Here is a 25,158-nt window from a genome sequence, read left to right as displayed (position 1 = left end):
ATTTTAATTAATGTTTCATCGATGTTAACAATTAATGATTATCTTTGATAATTGTTGATTTAAAAGATTAAAAAGCTAACATTGATTCTCATCAATGTTCTATTGATTTTAATAATTAATAATTGTCTTTGATAATTATTAATTATTGCTAATAACCAAACCCGCTCCTAAACATAGTACACTACATTTACTGGAGCCCCATATGAGGTTTTAATGAGTTAGATTCAATTAATTAATTAAAATATTAATTAATAACTAAAGAAATAATTATTAATTATTTCTGATAGTAACACTGATCTAAACAACCGGTAAAGCCCTACAATATTATGAACTATAACACTATAAAAATCCTCCATTGTATCATCATTCTACACTTCACAATGCACATAACCTAATTTTAATATGCTAAGATGCATCACATGATGCCTATCTGTGGTTAGAATCATAGAATGCATTATTCTGACTTCGTGCATACATGATGCTCAGTTATACAATGTATAATAATGTATATTCAGATGTTAATTTGTAGTGAAGTAACCATAAAGAGAAAGTACGTCTTGTTTCATATGTAAATGCTTGCCTGTTTATGTAGAGAATGTTGATGTTAACAGATGTCATGTCTCTTGCACCAATTTAATTATATAAAATTTCCCTTTTGAGCGAGAAAACTGACAAACGTTAAGAACAAAGACTCATTAATCACCATCAGAAGGAGGGATGGAGAGATGATCACATGGTATCTGAAAAGCCACCTCTGATTGGCTTAGAGCCTCTTCTGGGTGTGACCAACCAGAAAGGTTTAAAAAGACACGTCAAACCCCTCCTCAAAATGTTCTCTTCTCTGCTTTATGACTTACACACGTGACAGGGAGTCGTGAGTCTCCCTTGCGGGAGGCCTCGCTTCAAAGCCTCACCTGATCATTCCAGCACCGAACTATCCGGCATTCAAAAACATCGATGTACAACAACCAGAAATTTCTACGGACCCAGCCATCTTTGGCTGGGTCTGTAGAAAGTTCTGGTTGTTCTCCATGTACAAGTGTACAAAGAACCAAAGCAACGCAACGAAATGCAATGAAACACAATGAAAAACAAGTAGTAGAGAATAGTAAGACTTTTGCTAGAAAATGCTGGTGTTTTATTTAAATACTTCCGGTAACCTGATTGCAAATCGAGGTATCCTAAATGAAGTATCGATGGTTCAGTGCACGGTCTATAGATCCATAAAGTTCAATTTTCTCTGTTACAGATCATTTCCATTCACCATCTGTTACAGCTCACTCACCAACCTGTTTTTATGTTTGTCTTTGTGTGTTAGTTTAGTTTTTATGTTGTACATTAGCAATAAAGTCTTGTTTGTATTCAAAGAGGATTTGACTGTGGTATATTTTGATAAATAATCACGTCAGTTGATTCTTAAAGATCTACGTTCCGTGCTCAAACAATATTTCAACATATTTGTGATATTATTTTCAATGGTCATGAGAATAGTATTACTCTAAAGAGTTAACATATGCATCATATCAACTCATCAACTTTTTCAATGAAAATGTATAGGAGTTTTAGACTGTTTTCATAAATCATAAGTCTGAATGCTTAAAAAAACGAATGGTACCGGTACACATCTCCTCAACAAGCCACACAATTTGAGGCCTCATTCTGTAGCTTAAATTATGCGGGACAATATACATGGCAAAGTTTAACACTTAGGGTAAAGAGTTTGTTCATATCGCTAACCCTAAGTATGATAAACAGTAACAGTGCCTTGCCCTTAGCAAGCAGCTCTTTTCAAAGAATGACTTCCACATCAGAAAAACATTCTCAAAATGTTGTCTGCAAAACTTTTCTTGGTGAATAGACATACTGTAGCAAATCTGGAATTTAAAACTTATCACTTGTAAAGTAGACAGCCAAGTCATGTAAGGGTAAAAAGAAGTGAAAAGTAGGTCTGAAACTTCAACAAATCAAATTCTGGAAAAAAACTGCCTGAAGGGTTTATGTAAAAACCCACCAACTAGACGTTTGGCCTGAGCTGCAAACTCGTTGCTTAATTTAGTCTAATGCTCCTTCTCTCCTGCTAGCCTGTTGATCAGACTAGAGACCATCTGTATCTTATGTCGACACCACTCTGCATCCTCCAGTAATGTCTGAGAGAGAAGGAAGGAGAGAGGAAGGTAAGAGAAAAGAATAATCCTGTCACTGTGCTGTTCTGTCATTTCTGTTGAGCATGGACAATTGGGTCCAAGCAAAACTTTGAGATAGTTACTATGCCTTTAAAAATTTACTCAATCCATGACTTGGAATTTGGGGTAAATTACAGCAGTCGGGAAAATGAAATGAATGGTGCACAAGCCTGATGGACAAGCAATGTGACCCAACATAATAAACATTGCGATATTTTAAGAGCGTTAGCGCTAAACCCGGCACAATGCTATAAGTTAGACATGCAAAGTCAATGGGTATGGCCATGATTTTTTTTTATTTTTGTGCAAGCATGCACTAGGTCTAGGCACACAAATTGCGTGCACAAATTGCTAATGGGCTGGGTCAAGTACAACTGAACTCTGAGGTTCTTCTCCGGTTATTGTTTCATCTGCATCCAATTATACAGTCCATTCCCTGTTAAGCACCAGCGATATAAACAAAGTCAGCACATTCATAATAAAATTGTATTGTAAATTAACTTTATGCAATGAATAAGAAAAATAGAATGGACTTGTGTTCTTTTGTGCATTAACTGTGACCTATTGAATATAAGGAATATTACTATGACAGTGAAATGCTCCTTTTATACACATGGAAAATGTGGTTCTTGTCAGAATTTGGATGTAGGCTCTGTTAAATTAAAGGAATATACTGTAAGTATTATTGATCAAGTGACACACAAAACATGGCTAGTATTAACAGTGACTTCATCACCATTTCAGGTTAGGCTGTGGATTGAGGGATTTATTTATTTATTTGCATGCACTTCACTTCTACCAGTTCTACCACTTCTACCACCTTTTTGCAGTGACTTAAAAAGCACTCTATGACAACGGGTGGAAAAATTCTAATACAAATTAGATCATAAATACAATTGTTAATATAAATCTAATAATAATAATAATAATAATAATAATAATAATAGAAAAAATAAAAACCATGACCTCTAGAAAGGCCACTTCCCTGACACTTATTTGGTGGTTAAAGAGCCTATTACTCTCACAGAGAAAGGTATGATTTTAGGACACATTTTTTAGATATTTTTCAGGTAATAAGGGCATTACAGAATAAAAATCACTTACAGCACCTTTAAATTGCTTGCATAACATTATGGATCAAAATCTTGTGTCACAACAACAAAGGTGACAGGAAATTATTAGCAGAGAAAGGGGGAATGGTATCGGGACACGACACAGTCCAGACTCGAACCTGCATCCATAAGGGATAAGTACGGCTTTTGCATATCAAGAACTAGTGCCACCACCGTAACAACTTCTGGTATACTGATGCCTGCTATTTTTAGCATGCGGCAATCAGAACATTGGGTAAATTAATTACAGTATTTAAAGTCAATTCGGATGTTTATTCAATCATTGGTAAAGTCAACATCTGTTTTGTGAGGTATGATCAGTCCTGACGTAAATCAACATCAAAGGTTCAGTCAGTCACAGGATAGTAATCACACAATTATCAACTAATTAATAATATGTTAGAAAAGCTCATTATACATTGCAAATGGGAACACTGGTGTTTGCTTCAATCCATTTATAAAGCAAGTGTCAATTTTGTAGAAGCACACACAGTACAGACTTGGTGACTTATCTGCAAGATAGTTTTAAGTTTATATACAAAATTGCTGATTATATTCAAATTTATGCAAAAATGCAAATGAGTGCTAGGGAATTTACACCAGGCACTAAATTTTTTTATTATTATTGGAGAGAAAAGTTGAAAATTCCGGATTGCAGTTCTTTTCTTTGGGTCACAGCTGGAATTGAAAGCAAATTTGACCAAATGTACTGTATTTTTTCAATGATTTCTCTATTTAATGCTAAACTCTAAAGAAACAGACAGGTTTAATTAAAGGGGTCATGACATGAGGAATACAATTTTCCTTGATCTTTTGACATATAAGAGGTCACTATTTAAAAGCATACTGATACAGAACTGAAAACTTCCTCCTTAATAGAAAAAGAGCACTTATTTAAATCAGGCTGTTGAAACGGCTCATTTTGCTTCTGGTTGAAACATCGACAAGATGGCAGCACAGAGAGAGAGAGCTCCTGAGGAGAATATTTGTGAACCCTCCCCCCCCCCAAAAAAACATTGAATTAACATTGGATGCAATTTATTTTCATGAGGTGAAGGGGGCATAGGATGGAAACTAGGTTTGTAAAAATTTACAAACATTGGAAATACACGGCGATGAAACCGGGCACACTTCCAACAGCCCACAAGTAACCCCTGAGAGAGTTTCAACCCGACCTTCTGGAGAGACGGTTGATTTGAGTATTATTCTTCAGGAAATAAGAGAATTTCATTGAGATAATAAAACCCAACTCGATGGCATTAAGGGGGAAATTGCGAAAACCAATTCTAGATTAGAAGAGGCAGAGAATCGTATTGTAACATTGGAAGAAAGGATTCAGAATGTAGAGGAAGTACTCACAGGTATGCTAAAGCTGCACGCTATGATGGAATCGAAAATCACAGATGTAGAGGGCCGCTCCAGACGTAAAAACGTAAGGATATACGGAATACACGAAGATGCAGAGAAAGGTTCTCCGACCATGACAGTGTTTCTGGAAAAGTTTCATCGAGAAAATCTCAATATACCAGAAGATTTGACACTCCAGATTGAGAGCGCTCACCGGTCACTCAGTGCGCAGCCACCACTGGATGCACAACCAAGATCAATCGTTGTCAAATTTCTAAGCTTTGTAACCAAAGAACAGATACTCCGGCTAGCTTGGCAAAAGAGAGGATTCATCTGGCAGGGAAAGCAAATCAGCTTTGACAATGATTAAGCCCCCCGAGTCCTTCAGATGAGAAGGAAATTAGCATAAGTATGGAAAGTACTGAAAGACAGAGAAGTGAGGTTTAAAACGCTGTACCCTTCCTGTTTGAAGGTGTAATATACAGTTGAGGAGGCAATGCGAGATATGTCAAACAGAGGATTCCCTGTGCAAATCATCAGCCCTCCAGACAGTCTTACGGAACAGATTCAGCGACTGACATGGCAGAGAAGCGGCCGACATACTGAAGGATAAGAACCCCCCTAGAGAAGGAAGAAAAGCTTCAAGGAGAGACTGCAAACTTTCCGGAGAGACCCGTCTGCCGTAATTTTATCATCTGCATAGACTCTGCATGGAGCGGACACTCTACTGAAAAACGGGTAGGAATGCACAATTGCGTTGAAAGAAGTCAGATAGACTGAAATGAGTAATTATCAGAGTAACAATACTACAAATATAATGCGAGTATAACATGTTTGATTAACCTAGTTGATAAATCGTAAATCAGAATAATCGGGACATAAGGGTGGACAGTTTAAACAGTTTTCTGTTTTGCCCCTTCTACAGTTTCTGAAAGAGGGTTTTCCCTTGGTTCCGCTTTGGACTGGCACGGTCATGGTCACAGAACTGACCTTTATTATGGAAGTTTTCTTAACATTTTTCATATGGTTTGTTAATATTTCAGGTTTTTTGTTGTTTGTTAGTTCACTGTTATTCTTTAAAATGAAGGGGAAGCTACACACAGTTAAGATGTCTTTAGTATTATCACTTTATAGCTCAACGTACATTATAAGCAAAGTATGAGAATTGTTTCATTTAATGTCAATGGTGTATTCAGTCCAGTTAAAAGAGGGAAGATCCTGTCTAACTAAAGAAAGAAAAGTCAGACATAGCGTTTCTACAAGAAACACACCTTTATGATGCAGAACATGCTAAATTAAACAGAATGGCTTCAAATATGTATATTTTTCATCTTATAAATCAGGGCATAAAAGGGGAGCGGCAATACTTATATCAGGAAAAATTAACTATGAACATATAACAGAAATTAAAGACAAAGAAGGGAGATTTATAATTATAACAGGCAAAATAGAGGGAACTGTTGTGAGCTTTCTGAATGTGTACGCCTCCCCAGGTAGTGACTGGAACTTTTATTGACAAATATTTAGGGAATATAATTTGTGGAGGAGATTTCAATATTTGCCTAAATCCGAGATTAGACTGCTCCAGTGGAAATTTAGAATTAAAACCAATAAGTAAGAAGGTGAATGGCTTGATGAAGGAAATGGGAATTATAGATGTCTGGAGAGATCGGAATCCAACATATAGAGATTATACTCATTACTCCCATCCCCATGCAATATACTATAGAATAGACTTCTTTATTTTTAATCAAGATTTACACTTGATTGAGCAGTGTGATAAAGGGACCATGGACATCTCAGATCATAGTCCTATATTCATGTATTTGTGTTTAAATAGAAAATTCAGTTCCACAGTTTGGAGTATGAACTCAGATATATTAAATAACCCTCAAATTAAAGAAACTTAGAAGGCAAAGACTACAAGACTTGGAAATTAAGCTAAAAAATTTAAGTGTTAGTGTTAGTGTGCTGCAAGATATAAAAAAACTACAACAGAGATAAACGAAATATATACTCCTGTTCTTAAAACTAAAATATTATGAGGTAGGTGGGAAATCTTTAAAATTGCTATCGTATAGATTAAAGAAACAACAAGCAGATAGGACCATCTATAAAATTAGGAATTCTCAAACAGGAGATATAGAATGTAAATTAGAACAAATACAACAGAATTTTGAAATATTTTATAAAGCTCTTTATTCACAATCTAAATGTAATAATGATATGCAGATTGAATCGTTCCTAGCCTCTTTAAATTTACCTCCAAACTCAGAGGAGCAAAATAAAAATTTTGTTACAATGGAAGAGCTGAAAATAGCTGTATTAAAGTTAAAGGCAAATAAGTCCCCAGGAGCAGACGGTTTCCCAGCTGAATGGTACAAATCTATGTTTGAACAATTGGCCCCAACATTGTTAAAAGCTTGTAATTGGGTTCTACAAAAAAAGGAAATTTTACCCTCATGGAGAAAGGCGATCATCTCAGTCATACCAAAGGAGGGGAAAGATAAATTGGATTGTGGCAATTACCATCCAATTAGTGTTCTAAATATAGATTATAAACTGTTCCCTTCGATTTTTGCACGGACATTAGATAAAATTCTCCCAGACCTTATTCATTTCGACAAGACAGGCTTCATTCGTCAAAGACAAACACAAGACAATATCAGAAGAACTTTACACATTATTAGACACATCTCAGAGCACAAAACCGAAGCAGTCTTGATGAGCCTTAACGCGGAGAAAGCTTTTGACTGTTAGATGGAATTTTCTATACAAAGTGTTAACAAAATTTGGTTTCCACAAGAATTTTACTGAAATAATTTAGGCATTATACAATAGGCCACATGCAAGAATCAAAATTAATGGAGATCTATCAGATCCTTTTGAATTGGAATATGGTACCAGGCAGGGATGCCCAATTTCTCTCCTCCTTTTTGCCTTATTTATTGAACCACTGAGTCAATGGATTAAACAGAATCATTCAATTAAAGGTATAGACGTGGAAGCAGGGGAGAAAAAGGTAGCTCTCTTTGCTGACGATATACTTATATATTTGAGCCAACCTACACAGTCACTTCCAGTACTATTTGACTTCTTAGATGAATATACGGTACATTCTGGTTATGAGCTTAACATCTCAAAAACCCAAGTACTAACTTTTAATTATGACCCACCTATACAAATTAAAGGGAGATGTAATTTGAAATGGGTTGCAGGATCAATTAAATATTTAGGAGTAAATTTGACTGGTGATTGTTCAAAACTATTTGATTTGAATTATGGTCCTCTAAACATGAAAATAAAATCGGATTTACTAAGATGGAACCTCATCCCTTTTTTAAGTTTAATTTCGAATCTGTTAAAATGAATATTTTTCCAAAATTGTTATATCTTTTCTAGACATGTCCAATAGAAATACCGATGCAACAGTTCAGGGAATGGGATAAAGTAATATCAAGATTTTTATGGCAAGGTAAAAAACCTAGAATAAAATATAAAACACTACAATTAAAAAAGAAAGAGGTGGGTTACATCTTCCTTGCTTACAACTATACTATTATGCAGCCCAGTTAAGACCTTTAGTCTGTTGGAGTTGTCCATCGTACTCGGCTAGATGGAAGGACATAGAGAGCAAAATGACAGAAGGAATTCAATTAGCAGCTCTGCTTGCAGATAATAAACTAAAGAATAGATTAGTTGATAAAACAATTCCATGGATTAACCTAGCATTAAAAATTTAGCACAAGGCTGTAAAATTATGTGGTTTAGAGGATACATCCAGAATACATACATTTTGTCCCAAATAGAACAGATGATAGATTCCAAACCTGGGCTAGACATGGTATTTCAAATGATCTCACATTTTTCAGTAAGGGAATACTTCAAATTTTTGACTCTATGAAGGAGGTGTATGGACTCAGTCAAAGTGATTTCTATAGAAATCTCCAAGAAAGACATTATATCGACCGAAATATTTGGCCATTATTGGAATCAACCAAGATAGGAATAATACATTTGTTTTTACCACATTTCACCCATGTATTAAGGTGGTTTCAAAATTATATGAAGGGTTTCTCCAAGTTAAACCCGAAAATACATTATATGTTAAAGAGAAATGGGATAAAGAAGGGAACCTTACAATCTCTAGGGAGGATTGGGGTAATGTTTGTAAATTACCATGGAAATCCACAAATTCCGCAATGTGGAGAGAATTTAGCTGGAAAAATGTTATAAGATTTTTTACTACTCCCTCTCAGAAAAGACACCAGGGGTTAGGTGCAGGCTGCTGGAGATCACGTGGGGAAAGCGAAGCTAATCATCACCATATTTTTTGGGAGTGCCAAAGGCTTCTTCCCTACTGGCAAGAGATTAAGATGAATTTGGAAGCTATCTTTGGGGTGGTAATTCCTTTCAAATGTGAAACACTATATTTGGGTAATATTTAATTCAAGGGGTGAGATAAAAATGATAAGAAACTAATGTTGATTCTTCTGGCAGCCAGTAAAAAAGCAATCACAAGAAAATGGCTGAAACCAGAGCCGCCCACCGCTAAAGAATGGATAGATACAATACATAATATATACAATACATAAAAAAAATTTAAAAAAAGGAAATGGCTCATTTCGATTTTGTGGAACTTGTGGCATCACAAGGACAAAATACATCTCCATATAACTGCCTCTTCAGCAAGACATCAATTACTATTTTCGTCAAATGGCCCCACCCATTGGTGCTCACAGTCACACAGGTGATTTCTGCTTTGGCCAGTTGAGGCCGGTTGAAGCACCAACTTCACCATGGATTGTATGATGTTTGCGTATTCAGAACATTTCAGTGTGGATTGTATGTGTTTTTGGGTTTATATCAGTGTGGATTGCTTGTGAACCAGTCAATACATGATTCAAGCTTTGCAAAGGAACTATTATTGAATGAGCATTATTAAAGATGGGGCAGTTCAAAACTCTGTTGGACTCGATGCAAAACCATAAGTAAACAGTTTCATTCACTAATATTTCAAATGTCATGACTTATATAGTTAAGGTGCCGATGTGCTTGAGTGAACAGTTTAATGTATTTGGATGAAATGTATTGGGTGTACGTTGTGTGTAAACCCTGAAATTTAGTTTTATAATGTTGTGGTGCTTGTTCATTTTTTATGATTGAATTTTCAAATATGGCTGTATTGGAGGGGCTGCACTATGTTAGCCAATCATAACAGTGATTACATTACATTGAAGTCTTAAAGGGCCAGAAAGGTTAAAACCGAGCATTTCAGACAGAGAGAGGGCCAGAGACAGGGTGGAACATTTTTATATATTACTAAATTATGACTGTTTTGGTGCAAAAACAACTTTATTTACTGTATAAGTGGACCTCAGTGAAGACAATAATAATAATAAAAAAAGAAAGTATGTCATGACCCCTTTACATTTAAATAATTTAACCCCATAAAAACATTATATTTAGATTATTTGTGTTGTGATGAAGAAAAGGATTTGGCCTTAAGCATCACATGGGAGGATTTCAATCCATTTGTGGATATAATGACAACATGGACAGGTAAGAGTAAAAATAATACTGGTAAACAATTAATTTTTTTATTGTTTCCAAGTCTTCACAGAATAATTATTAGATATCATACATTAATACTAATTCAATGCTGTTGAGATTTGACTGAGAAGAAGATTTAAATGAAATAAGTAAATTCCATGTCCTCCCTTTTATTTTACCGCAGTATTGGTTACTAAAGAAGTAAAAAGTTGATTTTGAACATTATTAGCCCCGGAACAGTGTGTTGTGCATGCACTCTCCTTGTGTACACCATGGTTTAACAAATTAAAAATCAGCTAGCATAAAGTGATGCTTCATCCAATCTGGCCTTTGACCTTAAATGAGTTTGAAACTCCTGCCCTCAACTATCTACCTAGTAGTTACATGTTTCTCCATCATGGACTTCTCATACTCCGCCTGAACGACATCCAGTTCTGCTTGTTGTTCTGATTAACAGTTTTTATTGATTCATATAATTGACAAAGAAAAGCAAAACATATACAGTGCATCCGGAAAGTATTCACAGCGTTCACTTTTTCCACATTTTGTTATGTTACAGCCTTATTCCAAAATGGATTCAATTCATTATTTTCCTCACAATTCTACAAACAATACCTTCCCAATCATAGATAAATGTAATGAAGCCCACCTGCCCACATCACTTGAAAACCTTTTTGTTAAAATCTAACTAAATCACACAAATTTGCAGGGAATAAAATTCCCGAATACTTAATGCCCTGTAATGCTATCAGAACCAAAGCTTCGGATTTTGACCAATTAACTCTGTATCCTGAAAACTTAGAAAAGGAATTAATAATTCTGTGGAAGCAAGGCATAGATCTAGTAGGATCGGAGACGAATAATAAAATATCATCTGCGTAAAGCAAAAGCTTATGCGCCACACCTCCCGCCCTCACCCCTGGAAAATCATCCTCCTTTCTTATCGTGGCTGTTAATGGTTCCAGGGCAAGACAGAACAATAATGTGTAAAGAGGTCAAACCTGCCAGGTGCCCGTATCCAGAGTAAAATAATCTGAAATTAAAAAGTTTGTACCGCCGCTACCGGGTGTCTATAAAGTAAATTAATCCATTCAATAAGAGTATTTCCGAACTCGTACATTTCCAAAATCTTATAAAGATAATCCCATTCTACTATATCAAATGCCTTTTTGCCGTCAAGTGAGATGGCAGCGACCAGCGTCTGATCATTCGCCACTAACCACATGATATTGATGAAATGCCTAATGTTATCAGAAGAGCTATGGCCCTGAATAAATCCCACCTGATCTATATGTATAAGAGGTGTCATAACTTTACTTAATCGGTTAGCAAACATTTTTTACAATATTTTAACATCTAGCTGGATCAGGGAAATTGGACGGTAACTCTTACATTCATTGGATCCTTGTCCTTTTAAAGAATCAGACAGATCCGGGCTTGTGTTATGGTTGGCAGAAGCTTTCCATTCTTTAATGATTCCATATAAACTTCTAGTAAAAGAGGAGCCAGATCTGTATCATAAGATCTAAAAAATTCAGCAACAAAGCCATCTGGCCCCGGAGACTTGCCTGTGGGCAAGGCCTTAATTACCTTGCCAAGCTCCTCTGAGGTTATCCCAGAATCAAGAGAATTGTTTTGCTCAGTCATCAGTCTAGGAAGTTCTAATGGTTCCAAAAAGTTTCTAATATCATTATCAATAGACGAAGACGTGGAACTATAGAGATCAAAATTAAAAGCATTATTAATATCAATGGCCAAGTTAAAGATTTCACCACCAGCAGATTTCACTGAGGGAATGGTAGAAAAAGACCCTCTCTGTTTTATATATCTAGCCAGAAGCTTCCCTGCTTTGTCCCCTGACTCAAAGTACAGCCATAACTCCACCTTCCGTGACAAAATAGTATTATATCTGTATTTCAATCGGGTCAATTCTCTGAGGCCATTAGACGAAATTTGGCGCTTTAGCTCTGCCTTGGCATTTTTAATATTCCCTTCCAATTCCACTAGTTCTTGCGCTTTGGATTTTTGGTGAATGAGGCATACTGTATGATCTGGCCCCTAAGAACCGCCTTAAGTTCCTCCCAAGCCACACCCACAGAGGATACTGAGGACCAGATGGTCTCCATATAGATATTGATTTCAGCCTTTAGCATTTGTTGGAATTCAGGATTTTGAAAGAGGGATACATTAAAGCACCAACTATATGATTTGTGGCAACACCTCTAAACACAACAGGGCATGATCTGAGACTAAAATGTTTCCAATTGAGCAATCAACAACAGATGAAATGAGGGACTTAGATATATATAAAAAATCTATTCTAGAGTAAATCTTATGGACTGAAGAAAAAAATTTACAGTCCCTAACAAATGGGTTCAAAAGTCTCCAAATATCTGTAAGACCAAGATTTTTACACATCCTTTGAAGCATCACTGTTGCTCTAGGGGGCTTGCACACTTTTGCTTCACTATGATCAAGGACTGAGTCCATCAAAAGATTAAAGTCTCCACCCAATATTATATCATGAGGGGTGCGAGCGGCTTGCAACATCCCTTCAAGATCTATTAAAAAGCCCTGATCATCAAAGTTAGGTGCATAAATATTCGCCAAAATAAGACTTTGTCCCTGAATTTCAGCTAAAACAATAATGACTCTTCCTAATTTATCTTTACTCTGTTTGAGACATTTGAATTGTAGATGTTTACTTATCAGTGAAAAGACTCTCCTGCTCTTATTCGAGCCAGCATTATAAAAAAATGCCCACCCCATACCTTTCAAATTTTTTCAGCTTCCTGCAGGGAAAGGTGTGTTTCTTGAAGAAACACTATATCATATTTCTTACGCTTAAGAAGAGAAATAACCTTCCTTCTTTTTATGGGGTGCCCCAAACTATTCACATTCCACGTGGGGAGAGACAGTCCACTCATATTAACATTTGACATTTTGACATGTAAGAAAATAGACTGTGTGTCAAAAACAGGATTATAAAGACCACATTCCAACATTAGTGCAACAGTCAAACCCCAAACATTCCCCAGAACCAAACAATCAGAAAAAAAGAAGAACGTGCGCATTAACCCCACGCACGACAGCACCTACTAGCATCCATCCCTCCACACTCAAATAGTCCATGTATGCCTATGAGAGCCCCCATGACAACTTCGCCATCAGATTGTTCAAGTCTGGTGTTTCTATACAAATTTTGTGAGACATAATTACACAGCCAAAGATAATCTATAAAACAAACTCCAGCCAACAGGCGGACTAAGCACAAAGAGCATGTAGATTCATCCACAAAACTGTCCCGAAGGTGTGTTGCTCTACAAAATAAACTCCAGCCGCTAGGTGGAACCAGCACAAAAAGAGCGTGCAGAATCTTCAAACTGTCAAGCAAATGTTCAGTGAGCCAGTCCGGTTGCAACATGAGTACCACAAAGTGACTTACTCACTCCATTGACTTTATGAAGGACATCGCTTGCTGTGGGCATGTGAATGTTTTACGGCCATCCTTAGCATCTATTCTGAATTTGGCCAGGAATATCAGTGCAAAAGCAATCTTCCGTTGATGTAAAACTTTCTTGCATTCCTTGAATCGATCACGTTTCTCTCTTGTCGAGTTCGCAAAGTCTGGGAACAAGAAAATGCTGTGGTTCTTCCAAGAAAGCCTTCCTTTTCTCCTCGCCTCACATAACACAAGATCTTTATCGAATGATCTCAAAAATTTGGCCAGAATTGATCGGGGCCTGTCTCCCTCCGCTGACCGTTGAGCCATAACCCTGTGAGCTTGCTCGATTTTCAGCTTATGGCCTGACATGTGGAGCAGACTCGGAAAGAGCCAGTCCAGGAATTCCACCATATCCCGTCCCTCCACTGCCTCCGGCACCCCCACGATACAGATGTTATTCCATCGGCTACAGTTTTCCATGTCCTCCAACTTCTCCCAGACATGCTCCAAATCCACCATGGTCGCTAGCAGATTAGCAGGTAATTCCCTCTCTGATGACTCCAGATAACTGATCCATTTCTCAACATCCCCCATTCTTGTGACCACATAAGTAAATTTTGCCTCCATGGTAGTGATCGATCGACGTATCACAGCAAGATCCTCCAAGTCAGCAATGACCTTCGTCAGCATTGCCGACATGTTCAACATCTCTCTCCACATTTCCCGCACCTCCCCGACCAAATCAACTCCCTGGCTCAGGGCCTGCTCAGGAGCATCAGCTTGAGCACATAAGTGTCTTTTAATGTTTCCAGAGCCCAAGGATTTTGAATTATTTGATATATTGTCCTCCTAGGACAGTTATGGAACAGAGAGTCCCAACCATGTCAGCGGCCAGTTCAGTGCAGCGCCAGGAGGGACACAACGTCTTGTTCCCTCCATCAGAGAACAGAGGTTACATCAGTAACCAAGACGTTCCCTGTCTGTCACTCACTCAACTTTGTGTCGATGTAGTGACACTAGGGGTTCCTATAGGAAACGCCGTAGGCGCTGAACCGTGTCATGAGGTATGGAAGAGTGGACACAGCAAGCTGCTGTGTGCCTCGCAGTGAGCACTCAACCACGTCGTGACCTTCCAGCGAGTTAGGTAAGGTGTCTCCCTAGTCCCGTTAAGGGAGGAGGAGGCACTTACCCAAGTAGGCTACCGGCGGTGCCTTTCCTGATTTGCTGTTAAGCACATCCTACCGGAGGGAGGTTAACATGTTGAGAATACCTCACATGGACTTACCAACGGGGAAATTCACATATGGAATGTTACCACCGGAGGACCCTATCTATAGAGAGGGTATGCAGCCACAGTGGCCGAGGCAGAGAAAGCTCTGGCGAGGGGAAACACAGGTTCACCTATCTTTGCATATGTCCTTGTCTTGCATATGTTGCAGGATATGATGCAATCCCATGTTGATGGCATCATCCACAGACCTGTTTGCTCAATAAGCAAATTGAAGGGGATCCAGAAAGGGTCCAGTGATGTCCTTCAGGTGGGTGTGAGAATGGGTTTTTCAAATCTACAGTAAAACACATATAGGTCATCAGCCAGTTGTTGATTCCCTACAGTGTTGGGGGGTGGTGTCTTGTAGTTAGTAATGTCTTTCATGCCTCTCTACACTGATGATGGGTCGTTAGCTGAAAACTTGTTTTTCAGCTTCTCAGAGTAGCTTCTTTTAGCCACTCTAATCTCTTTTGTCAGTGTGTGATTGGCCTGATTGTACAAGATTATATCCCCACTTCTGTAAGCATCCTCTTTGGCCTGACAAAGCTGCCTGAGTTTTACTGTAAACCATGGTTTTTCATTGTTGAATGTTAAATAAGTCCTAGTAGGAATGCACATATCTTCACAGAAACTGATATATGATGTCACAGTATATGTGAGCTCAACCAGATTGGTGTCCGCAGCTTCAAAAACACTCCAATCAGTGCAGTCAAAGCAGGCTTGTAGTTCCTGCTCTGCTTCACTGGTCCATCTTTTTACAGTCTTTACTACAGGTTTAGCTGATATAAATTTCTGCCTGTAGGTCAGAAGAAGATGAACCAGACAGTGATCAAAGAGTCCCAAAGCTGCTTTAGGGACAGAGCATGCATCCTTTAATGTTTTGTAGCGGTGATCCAATATATTTTTGTCTCTGGTGGGGCATGTAATGTGCTGTCTGTATTTTGGCAGCTCACGGGTGAGATTGGCTCTGTTAAAATCATCGAGAATAATAATAAGTGAGTCCAGTATTGTTGTCCCGTGTCTGTGATCTGATCAGCCAGCTGTTGCAGCGCTGCACTCAAACACGTGTGTGGAGGAATATGAACATTTATTTCCATATCTAATCATATCACTCTTTAGTTTGTAGTTGTAAGTCGGACGTTTATTGACTGCATTGTATTAATTATTAATTGATATTACTGCATAAATAAACTTTGTTTATATTACAAAGAGAAGTGTTTTGGTTTGTTTTGCATACGCCTGTGTCATGCTGACGGGATGTCAGTGTTCAGATTCAAACCTTCATTCATTGTTTTTTTCCCCGAAAATCGATATTCTTCGGATGTCGATTTTCCTAAGAAAACAATCTAATATTGAGACTGTTTTACTATTTGGTTATTAGTCCCTGATTCCAGGGTGGTGCCCCGTCAATGTTAGTCCTTATTAATATTCTATTGATTTTTGATAATTTATAATTATCTTTGATGATTGTTGAATTTGAATGATCAATGAGCTAGTGTTAATTTTAATTAATGTTCCATCGATGTTAACAATTAACGATTATCTTTGATAATTGTTGATTTAAAGGATTAAAAAAGCTAACATTGATTCTCATCAGTCTTCTATTGATTTTAATAACTAATAATTATCTTTGATAATTATTAATTATTGCTAATAACCAAACTTGCTCCTAAACGTAGCACACTACATTTACTGGAGCCCCATATGAGGTTTTAATGAGTTAGATTCAATTAATTAATTTAAATATTAATTAATAACTAAAGAAATAATTATTAATTATTTCTTATAGTAACACTGATCTAAACAACCAGTAAAGCCCTACAATATACAAATGAAGAGAGAGCTGCAAAGCAACAGCTGTACTTGTATTTTATACCCTCTAAATGGGTCATGGGTGTGACCACACAAGTCATGAGATGTCTGTTTGCACGTACACACACCCACACTCAATGTTCGGCGATTTGTCACACATCAGCACTTCTTGCAGAAACACAAGTTTCCACACCTCACTTATCTCAGGCAAACACACACAGAGAATGTCATGAGAAGTTCAATGATTGGAATGACAGCAAAGTAATAAGAAAACATTTATCAATATATTGATTATAGATCTCACATTTCCCCCCTAAGATACCCAGGTCCCTGGAGAATCTACAAATATGCTTCTGTGTCGAAACATGGCCTGACAGTTACATCAAAACAACCTCTGGTAAATTTCACAATTCTAGGATATATTGACGAGGATTACTCAAAGACCATGGGTGGAAAAATACAAGAGATCTATCTAACTCGGGTGTTTCCCCTCAGCTTGGTGTTATCTTTCTTTTAGGAATAGTTGTGAGTTGATTCTGGCCAGTCAGCCAAGAAATCCAGCCTTTGCTCATTTGGTGCCAGTGGATGAGTCAGCCCTCCAGGCTCTGGCAGTCAGGCCTTTGTCCAAACGGCCTGCACATCCAATTCCGGGGTGTGTTTTGAGTCGTCCTTCCCCTTGGCGGACTCCCTGTAATTACTTCAATTTTGATGTTTTACCTGTGAACATAAGCACAAAAACATAGGCAGTAATTTGTTTTACAGAGGGTTGACCAGTGTATTTACTCCTCCCTGCCTTTCCCTTATTTCTTTTAGCACCAGTGTGTGAGTGGTAGAGAAATATAACCAAGACATGGAGTGGTCATTTTTTTGGTAAACCCCATCGTGGTAAGTAGTCTTGGACCATTATTTCTGCAGTCCGAGAGGCGGTACTTCTATTTACTGGAAAGACCTCAACCCATAATATAGAATGTGTCTACAATAACTAACACGTCTCACTTACCCTGGCATGGTGGCAGACTGATCTAGTCTACATGTAGGTGTCTAAAAGGGCCTGGTGGTCCGGGTAGACTTTTCATGATCATAGATGTCATGGCATCAGAGTGTTTTTCACAAATCATACATCCATTACAAATATTTGCTGCCCTAGCTTTTACACCAGGCACTCACCAGGTTTGCCTGAATTGATGTTTGTCATCTGATCCACCTGATGTGACCTAAATTGTGTATTTGTTGTAAGATGTAGGGCATTAATACCTTTGGGAAGACCGGTTTATTGTCTTCCCTCCAAAGGTTTTCATCACCTAAACAACCCCCTTTTTTCATCCAGGACCACATTTCCTCTCCATTAACCTCCTCCTGCATTCTTTGAATATCTGCTGTTGTATTGAAACAAAACTTCTGTGACGGTCATAGCAAGGCTTCAGTGGTTTGTGGGTTGTTCATGGCAGCTACTCTTGCTGCTAAATCAGCTCGGGCATTCCCTTTTTTTGGTATACTCTTGCCTTTTGTGTGAGTTTTTATTTTTAGAAATGCCACTTCTTGTGGTTTTGTGAGCGCAGCTAAGAGCTCATCAGTTTCTTCCCATTTAATGTGGGCATCCCTGCAGCTGTTAGAAACCCTATTTCTTTCCTTCTTTCCATCCTTTGACAAAATCATATTCTACTCCAAAAGCATATCGACTGTCTGTGTAAATATTTACTCTTTTTTTTTCTTCTGCTACCTTGCAGGCCTCAGTGACATATTTTAATTCTGCAACCTGAGCTGATTTACTGGCTGGTAATGGCCCAGCCCTCACTACCGTGGAGTCATCTACCACCACTCAGCCCATGTGTCTCTTTCCTTCGTACATGAATGAGGACCTGTCAGAGTATATAACTAAGTCAGGGTTGGGTATGGGGTCCACTGAGTACATGATGTCTCTGTCAAATCGCTCACACAGTCATGAGAGTTAACGTCTGGTAAACATTTTGAAATCCGCTCTGATACTTCTGATACTTATGACACATCCTGATTCCCCCACCAGGAATGATGCAACGTTTCCTGGTGTTGATTTGTGTATTTTGATATTTGACCCCTCTAGTACTGTGGACCACCACACCCCTCATGGTGCTGTAACATGGGTCGCCTGTCTTATAGATAATAATGTTACCAGGACATGTGGGCAGTATACATGTAACTCTGAATCTAGCACGAAGTGTGTAGTTAACTCTACTGCTAAGCAAGTAGCTTGCATTGCTCTTAAGCAGTGCAATGAGTGGTGGTGGCATAGTGGGCTAATGCACATAACTGGTAATCAGAAGGTTGTTGGTTCGATCCCCACCATTGTGTCCTTGAGCAAGGCACTTAACTCCAGGTTGCTCGGGGGGGGATTGTCCCTGTAATAAGTGCACTGTAAGTTGCTTTGGATAAAAGCATCTGCCAAATGCATAAATGTAAATGTAATGTAAATGTTAAGCAAGGCCCCCACCCCCATGCCACAGAGTCTGGCTTCTGAATATAGTAAGAAATTGGTTTCTTCCTGTCTCCCCATTCCTGCGTGAGTACAGCAGACATAAAACCTTTTTCTTCAGCAACATACAAGTGGTACGGCTGACCATATCGGGGATTTCCCAGGGCTTTACTAGCGATGAGAAGGTGTTTTATATCTTTAAACACCCATAATTGATTTTAATCTAACACTATGGGTGATTTCCTGTTAGGATCTCCTTTTAACAGTTCATTGAGTGGTGCAGTATGTTGTGAATAGTCTAGGATCCAATTTCTACAGTAATTACACATGCCCATGTTCTTTAACAGTCGATGGGGGTGATGTTTCTTTGATCACAGCTGTTCTATCTGGTAAGAGTGCTTGAGGACCCTCAGTCAATTGCTGTCCTAGATAAACTACGGCTTTTTGTTCTAGCTGAGCTTTCTTTAAGCTTGCTGTGTCTATTCTCATACAGAAAATGTAACAGTGACCCAACATCTTCACTATATTGTTCAAAATACATGCTGCATATTAAAATGTCATCCCCATGTTGAATTACTGTGGATTCAAGATGTAGGTCAGATAAATGTGTTTTCAATGCTGGATGATATACAGTAGGGCTATTTTGGAAACCCTGTGGGCGTCTAGTCCACATATATTGATTACCTCTGACAGTGAAGGCAAACAAGTGTTGAATATCAGGATGAGCAGAACGGACCAAAATCCATTAGACATATCAATTACTGAAAATATTTTCACATGCTGTGGGACCGCTGAAAATATAGTACTGGGGTAATTTTATCTACACATTTATTTAGCTCCCTGTAATCTACTATGAGGCGCCAGGAACCATCCAATCTTATGACTGGCCAAACGGGAATTACAGGGAGACGTGGTTTCTTTTAGAATACCTTGTTTAGTAAGGTCATCTACCACCTGTATAATCTGATCTTCTGCCTGTTTGCGAATTGGGTATTGCCACATGCAGGGCAGTTGTGTGCTCGTGAATGTAGCAGGTGGCATGTTCAGATGACCACAGTCATTTTTTGATTTTGCCCAAATAGGCTGAACTTTCACACTGGCTGCTATCTCACCCAGACTCCCCATCGAACACAGCCTCAGCCACCCTGCAATTCACATAACACATCTACACCCAGCAGTGGTTGTAATACATCCCCTACACATACATTAGTATGTATTTCGTGCAGGCCCAGCACCATATTAACGAGCCCCGTCTTAGATAGTGTTATGATGCCTTCTGTAGCTCCACCTGCATTCAACACCTCTCTAGTCAGTGGCAAATCTGGTACTAATTTTCGAGGTATTGCTGTTAATTGTGCTCTTGTGTCTACAAAAAATTCAACATCATATGTGTGATTTACCCTTGCTTTTATGTAAAAGCCATCAGCCCTACGTTCAGCCTCTTCCCTCCAGGGTACGGAGGAGCGGTGGCTCTAGTTTGACTCTCTTTGAATGATGGCAGTTAACACTTTCCTTTTTTGTTCTTCTGATAGCTCCGCAAATTGTCGATTATAGTCATCACCGTGTCTAGCTGCATTGCGCATACTATTTGGATTGTCTATTACTTTACTGGGATTCCCTTTACCTTGCTCTTCGTCTCTTTTTTGTTTCCTATATTCCCTTTCCCAATGGCCGGGCAAACTACAATACCTGCAATTCCTTTTTTTTTTGGTCCTCTTTGAACATTCTCTCCACCTCTCTGTCCAGCAGAGAGCAGTTGGAGGGCTCTCAGTTGGGCACCATCCATTAATTGGAATGTGACAGTTTCACAGGCGCATGGTCTCCGTACTACTAGGCGGGTCTCCTAGAGACAGTTTAAGTTGTATTAGGGCTGCTTTTACGGTAGGGAGTGTCGTGGCTTCTGCCGCCCCTGTGAAAAATCACTTTCAAAGTCTTGGGGTTTTGATGCCAGAAGATAGACTTTATAATCAAAGATAGAAAAGCCGAGTCAGTCTGCAAAGCAACTACAGAATCTGGGTTTGCACCCACTTAAATACATATGATCTACCAAGGCATGGCTAATACATTCCACACGTCACCACCATCCATCACATTTCCAGTTTGTTGTTTCTCAAGAAGTGAACAGGAAATGTCTGTGGAGGGGCCTCACCATATATTTTCTCTAGTGTCAAAACAGGACACTCAGTTTACCATATGTGAGCGGCCTCACATTCCAACACAGACACAGCAAGATACATGCTTGACCACCAGAAACAATTGTAGAATAAAATGGCTATAAAACATTGATTATACTTGATTAATTTATATTCAACTTTATAAAAATATTCCACATTATCCCCTCTTTGGGACTTACTTAAGTCCTACCTTCACTGTTTTTATTCAGAGTGCAGTTTCATAATTCAGTCACCTCAGTTATGCTATCTAGTGACTAAGTTAAGTCACACAGCTTCATTACCAATGACCAGACTATGCAACCGCACTCCGGTGGAGATTTCAGGACCAAACGTCTCCATCCAAGTTTGATTAAGAATGGAGTAAATGATTCTGTCTCCCTATAACTTCATTCAATAAATGAAACATATAAGCATGTTATAAGCATGGTTCAGTAGCAATAGGTTCAGCCTTGTCTGTGATTGTCACAGTTATGTAGAGTATATCAAACATAAAACGTAATATTCATCATAATATTAAGAGTTCTTTTTTGTAGTGTAGATATCTTAAACCCAGATACTTTGCATATCGTAGAGGGTCACCTTTTGGGGAGAAGTTAGGCTAGCACTTACACCCAGGGTGTGGCTCATCTTTATTCATCTTCTTTGTCTTCATTTGAGGTACTCATCCAGTGTTTGTGAATCCCAATTTGGTTTATAAAACCAATCCTGATAATACACACTTTGGTTACCCTCTAAAATAATTTTCCCATTAACTTGACATCTTAGCATTTACATTTGGTTAACCATGGCTTTGATAACTAGTGACCTCAATAAAGGAAGTACACAACAAAACAATAGCCCTCCTATCATTACTGCAATTCCCAAAAACATTTCCAATTTAGCAACCACGCTCCCCATGCTCTTAACTTTAGATCAAACCAATCCCAGTGTAGAGCCGAGGAGGGCGGGGCCGGGTTGGAATGAGACACACCCGGTCCCCACCCTCCTCGGCTCTACACCCACATTTGATTATCTCTTCCAGCATTTGCTTTAACTTCAGTTCTTACGTTTTTTAATTTAATCATAACTTCACTAAATGTTCCTCCCGGAGCAGTATTATTTGTAAGAAAGTACAACATTGATCTCCAAACATAACACATACACCCCCTTTGTCTGCTAATAACCAATTAAGATTTGTTTTGTCTAAGTACTAAATAGTATCACATCTTCCCTTGAATTCTCCCTAACCATGAGTTCCTTCAGGCTTACTATAGCACTCATACTCTTGGCTATAATCTATGTCATACCATTTTGGGATTTCTACCTTTCCTTCTTTTATTTGAATATTTGCTTTTATATCCCCATATCTACACCAATCTCCCCAATGTGGTTTATTAAATTGATCCTTAAGGATATAATTACCCACAAAAGCCAAACACTCAGCTGAGCAATAGGGTCTAAAATGCTTTTTTAGATGACAAATGTTTCTATTAAATTCAGCACATTTTCGATAGTCATGTGGATTTGGAACTACTATTACCTTGTTTAAGGGTGATTTGGAACACAGTAGGCAATTTTCCATACCTGTCTCTCTTGCTGTAAACGTTGCCCATTCGTACCATTCATTATTTTGTGCCGTTTCCCATAAAATATCTAATTTGCTAATTTTCTCATTACTATTGATATCATTATCAATGTTTCTACGTTGTTTTGATATCTTTTGTTCTTTATTCAATTCTTGTTCTGTTGGGGTTATTATTGAGTTATTACTGGGTCTGACCGAGGGCTGTAAAATCAATTGTAGGTAAGTATAGTTGAAATTTTGTTGGCTGTGGCTTGGGCTTGTAGTAGAGAAGCTTGGGTGGTATTGATTGTGGCTTGAGCTTGTAGTATCAGATGCAGTAGGTATGTAATGATCATCAGACATGCTATTGGACTCATTCCTTCCACTCTCTTGATTCTTTCTGCTTAGCTCAGCTCCTTGTGCATCTCTTTCTGAGCTTTTGACATTCTGCACTCTTTCATCCTGTGTCTCTGGTCTCTCCTAATTTTCTTCCGAGTCGTCTGTTTCAAGGCTCTCTCTCCTTCTCTTTCCTTCCTTACTCAGGGAACTCTTGTGCAGTGGTTTAGATGATACCAGATGGTGCTTCCTTCCACTTGGACTGCTGTTGGAGTAGCTGTCACCACTTTGTAAGGTCCCTCTCTCCTGGGCTCATTCCACTTTCTCCTGAATACCCTCAAATATACTTGGTCACCTGGGACGACTGGACAAGATGTCTCTGTCTCCTCTTTGGGCTACTTTCTCTTTTCCTGTAAATAGATAGCTTTATGCATTGCAGTTAGTTTCTTCATATAAGACCTAAGTTCCATTTGCAATTGCTCTAGAGGGGGTTCTTTGTAGGGACCTCTGCAATATGGCACAGGCATAGGTTGACCCGTAAGTATCTCATGCGTTGTTAAGTGCATGCTTCTGTTAGTTTGCATGCGATAGCTCATTAGTGCAAGAGGTAAAGCATCAATCCAGTTAAGTTCAGTACTTTCACATATTTTGTTAAGTTTGGCCTTGAGGGTATCATTTACCCTTTCTACCATCCCTTGTGTGTTGTGGGTGTGTTGTTTTATTTTCAATTGCTGCAATACTTGTTTTACAGTTTTTTGAATGAATGCTGATCCATTATCTGAACTTATTTCTGATGGTATTCCAAATCTAGGGATTACTTCTCTCATTAGAAATTGAAATACTGTTCCTGCCCCCTCATCTGCTGATGGTATTGCTTTTACCCATCTGCTAAATCTGTCTATTACCACAAGCATATACCTTTTGCCTTGTACTTGCTTTATCATGTCCACATAATCCATCACCAGGTGCTTGAATGGTCCTTCTGGTACTGGAATGTGGCCTATTGGTGTTGTTGTTCCTTTCATAACATTGATTTTGGCACAAACTTCACATGTGGACAGAAAATCGTCTGTTATTGCATGTAAGTACGGAGACCAGTATCCCTGCTGTTTACTTTTCCTTATCACTTCCCCCTTGCGCAATGGTCAAAACCATGTGCATCTGGAATGAGAATGTTTAAAAGTGAGGTTGGTGCAACGATCTGTCCTTCATGTGAACACCAAATATCTTGTGTGTCTTTCTTGGCTCCTCTTTGGTGCCACATGGAATGTTCATAAGTAACTGCTTGTTGTTGAATTCGAATAATATCATCCAACTGAGGTTGTGGTTCTATAAGAACTATTGGAGCTAATACTGCTACCTGACATCCTGATGCTTTTTAGCTTCCAAATCTGCTATGTTGTTACCCTTAATGACAAAGTCATTTCCTTTTTTTTTGAGCCTGACATTTGATGACTGCTAATCATTTTGGTAGCATCACAGCAGAACTTAATTGACCTATCTGTTCAGTATGTTGGATGGGAGTTCCATCACTCTTCTTGAAGCCTCTCAGTTTACACACTGCTACAAACAGATGACATGCACCATAAGCATAAGCTGAATCAGTGAAAATATTTGCTGTTTGTCCCTTTGCTAATTGACACGCAGTCGTGAGAGCTTTTAATTCTGCTAATTGAGCAGAGCAAGGCTGTACACAATGTTGGGATATTACAGGCACAAATTTCTCCATGTCTTTCTTTATTACAGAATATCCTGTATGATTTCCCAAATAATCTCTATAACTAGAACCATCCACAAAGTAAGCCTCAGAGATTGGCGTAGACTCAAGATCTGGCCGTAACCTAGTCAATGCCAATTAATTATCCACACAATTATGTGGCTCACCTTCATAAGCCACAGGAATCAATTCAGCTGGATTAACTGTATTACATCGC

General features: G+C 38.5%; 1 pseudogene; it reads right to left on the bottom strand.

The window, feature by feature from the left end:
- LOC127452690 (dynein axonemal heavy chain 5-like) overlaps positions 1 to 25,158 on the bottom strand; it is a 220,522-nt pseudogene that overhangs the window by 80,399 nt on the left and 114,965 nt on the right.

Source organism: Myxocyprinus asiaticus, chromosome 15 (genome assembly GCF_019703515.2).
Source record: "Myxocyprinus asiaticus isolate MX2 ecotype Aquarium Trade chromosome 15, UBuf_Myxa_2, whole genome shotgun sequence".
NCBI classification, from domain to species: domain Eukaryota; kingdom Metazoa; phylum Chordata; class Actinopteri; order Cypriniformes; family Catostomidae; genus Myxocyprinus; species Myxocyprinus asiaticus.
Note: the sequence above shows the minus strand (reverse complement) of the source record. Positions and strands in the feature narration are given on the sequence as shown.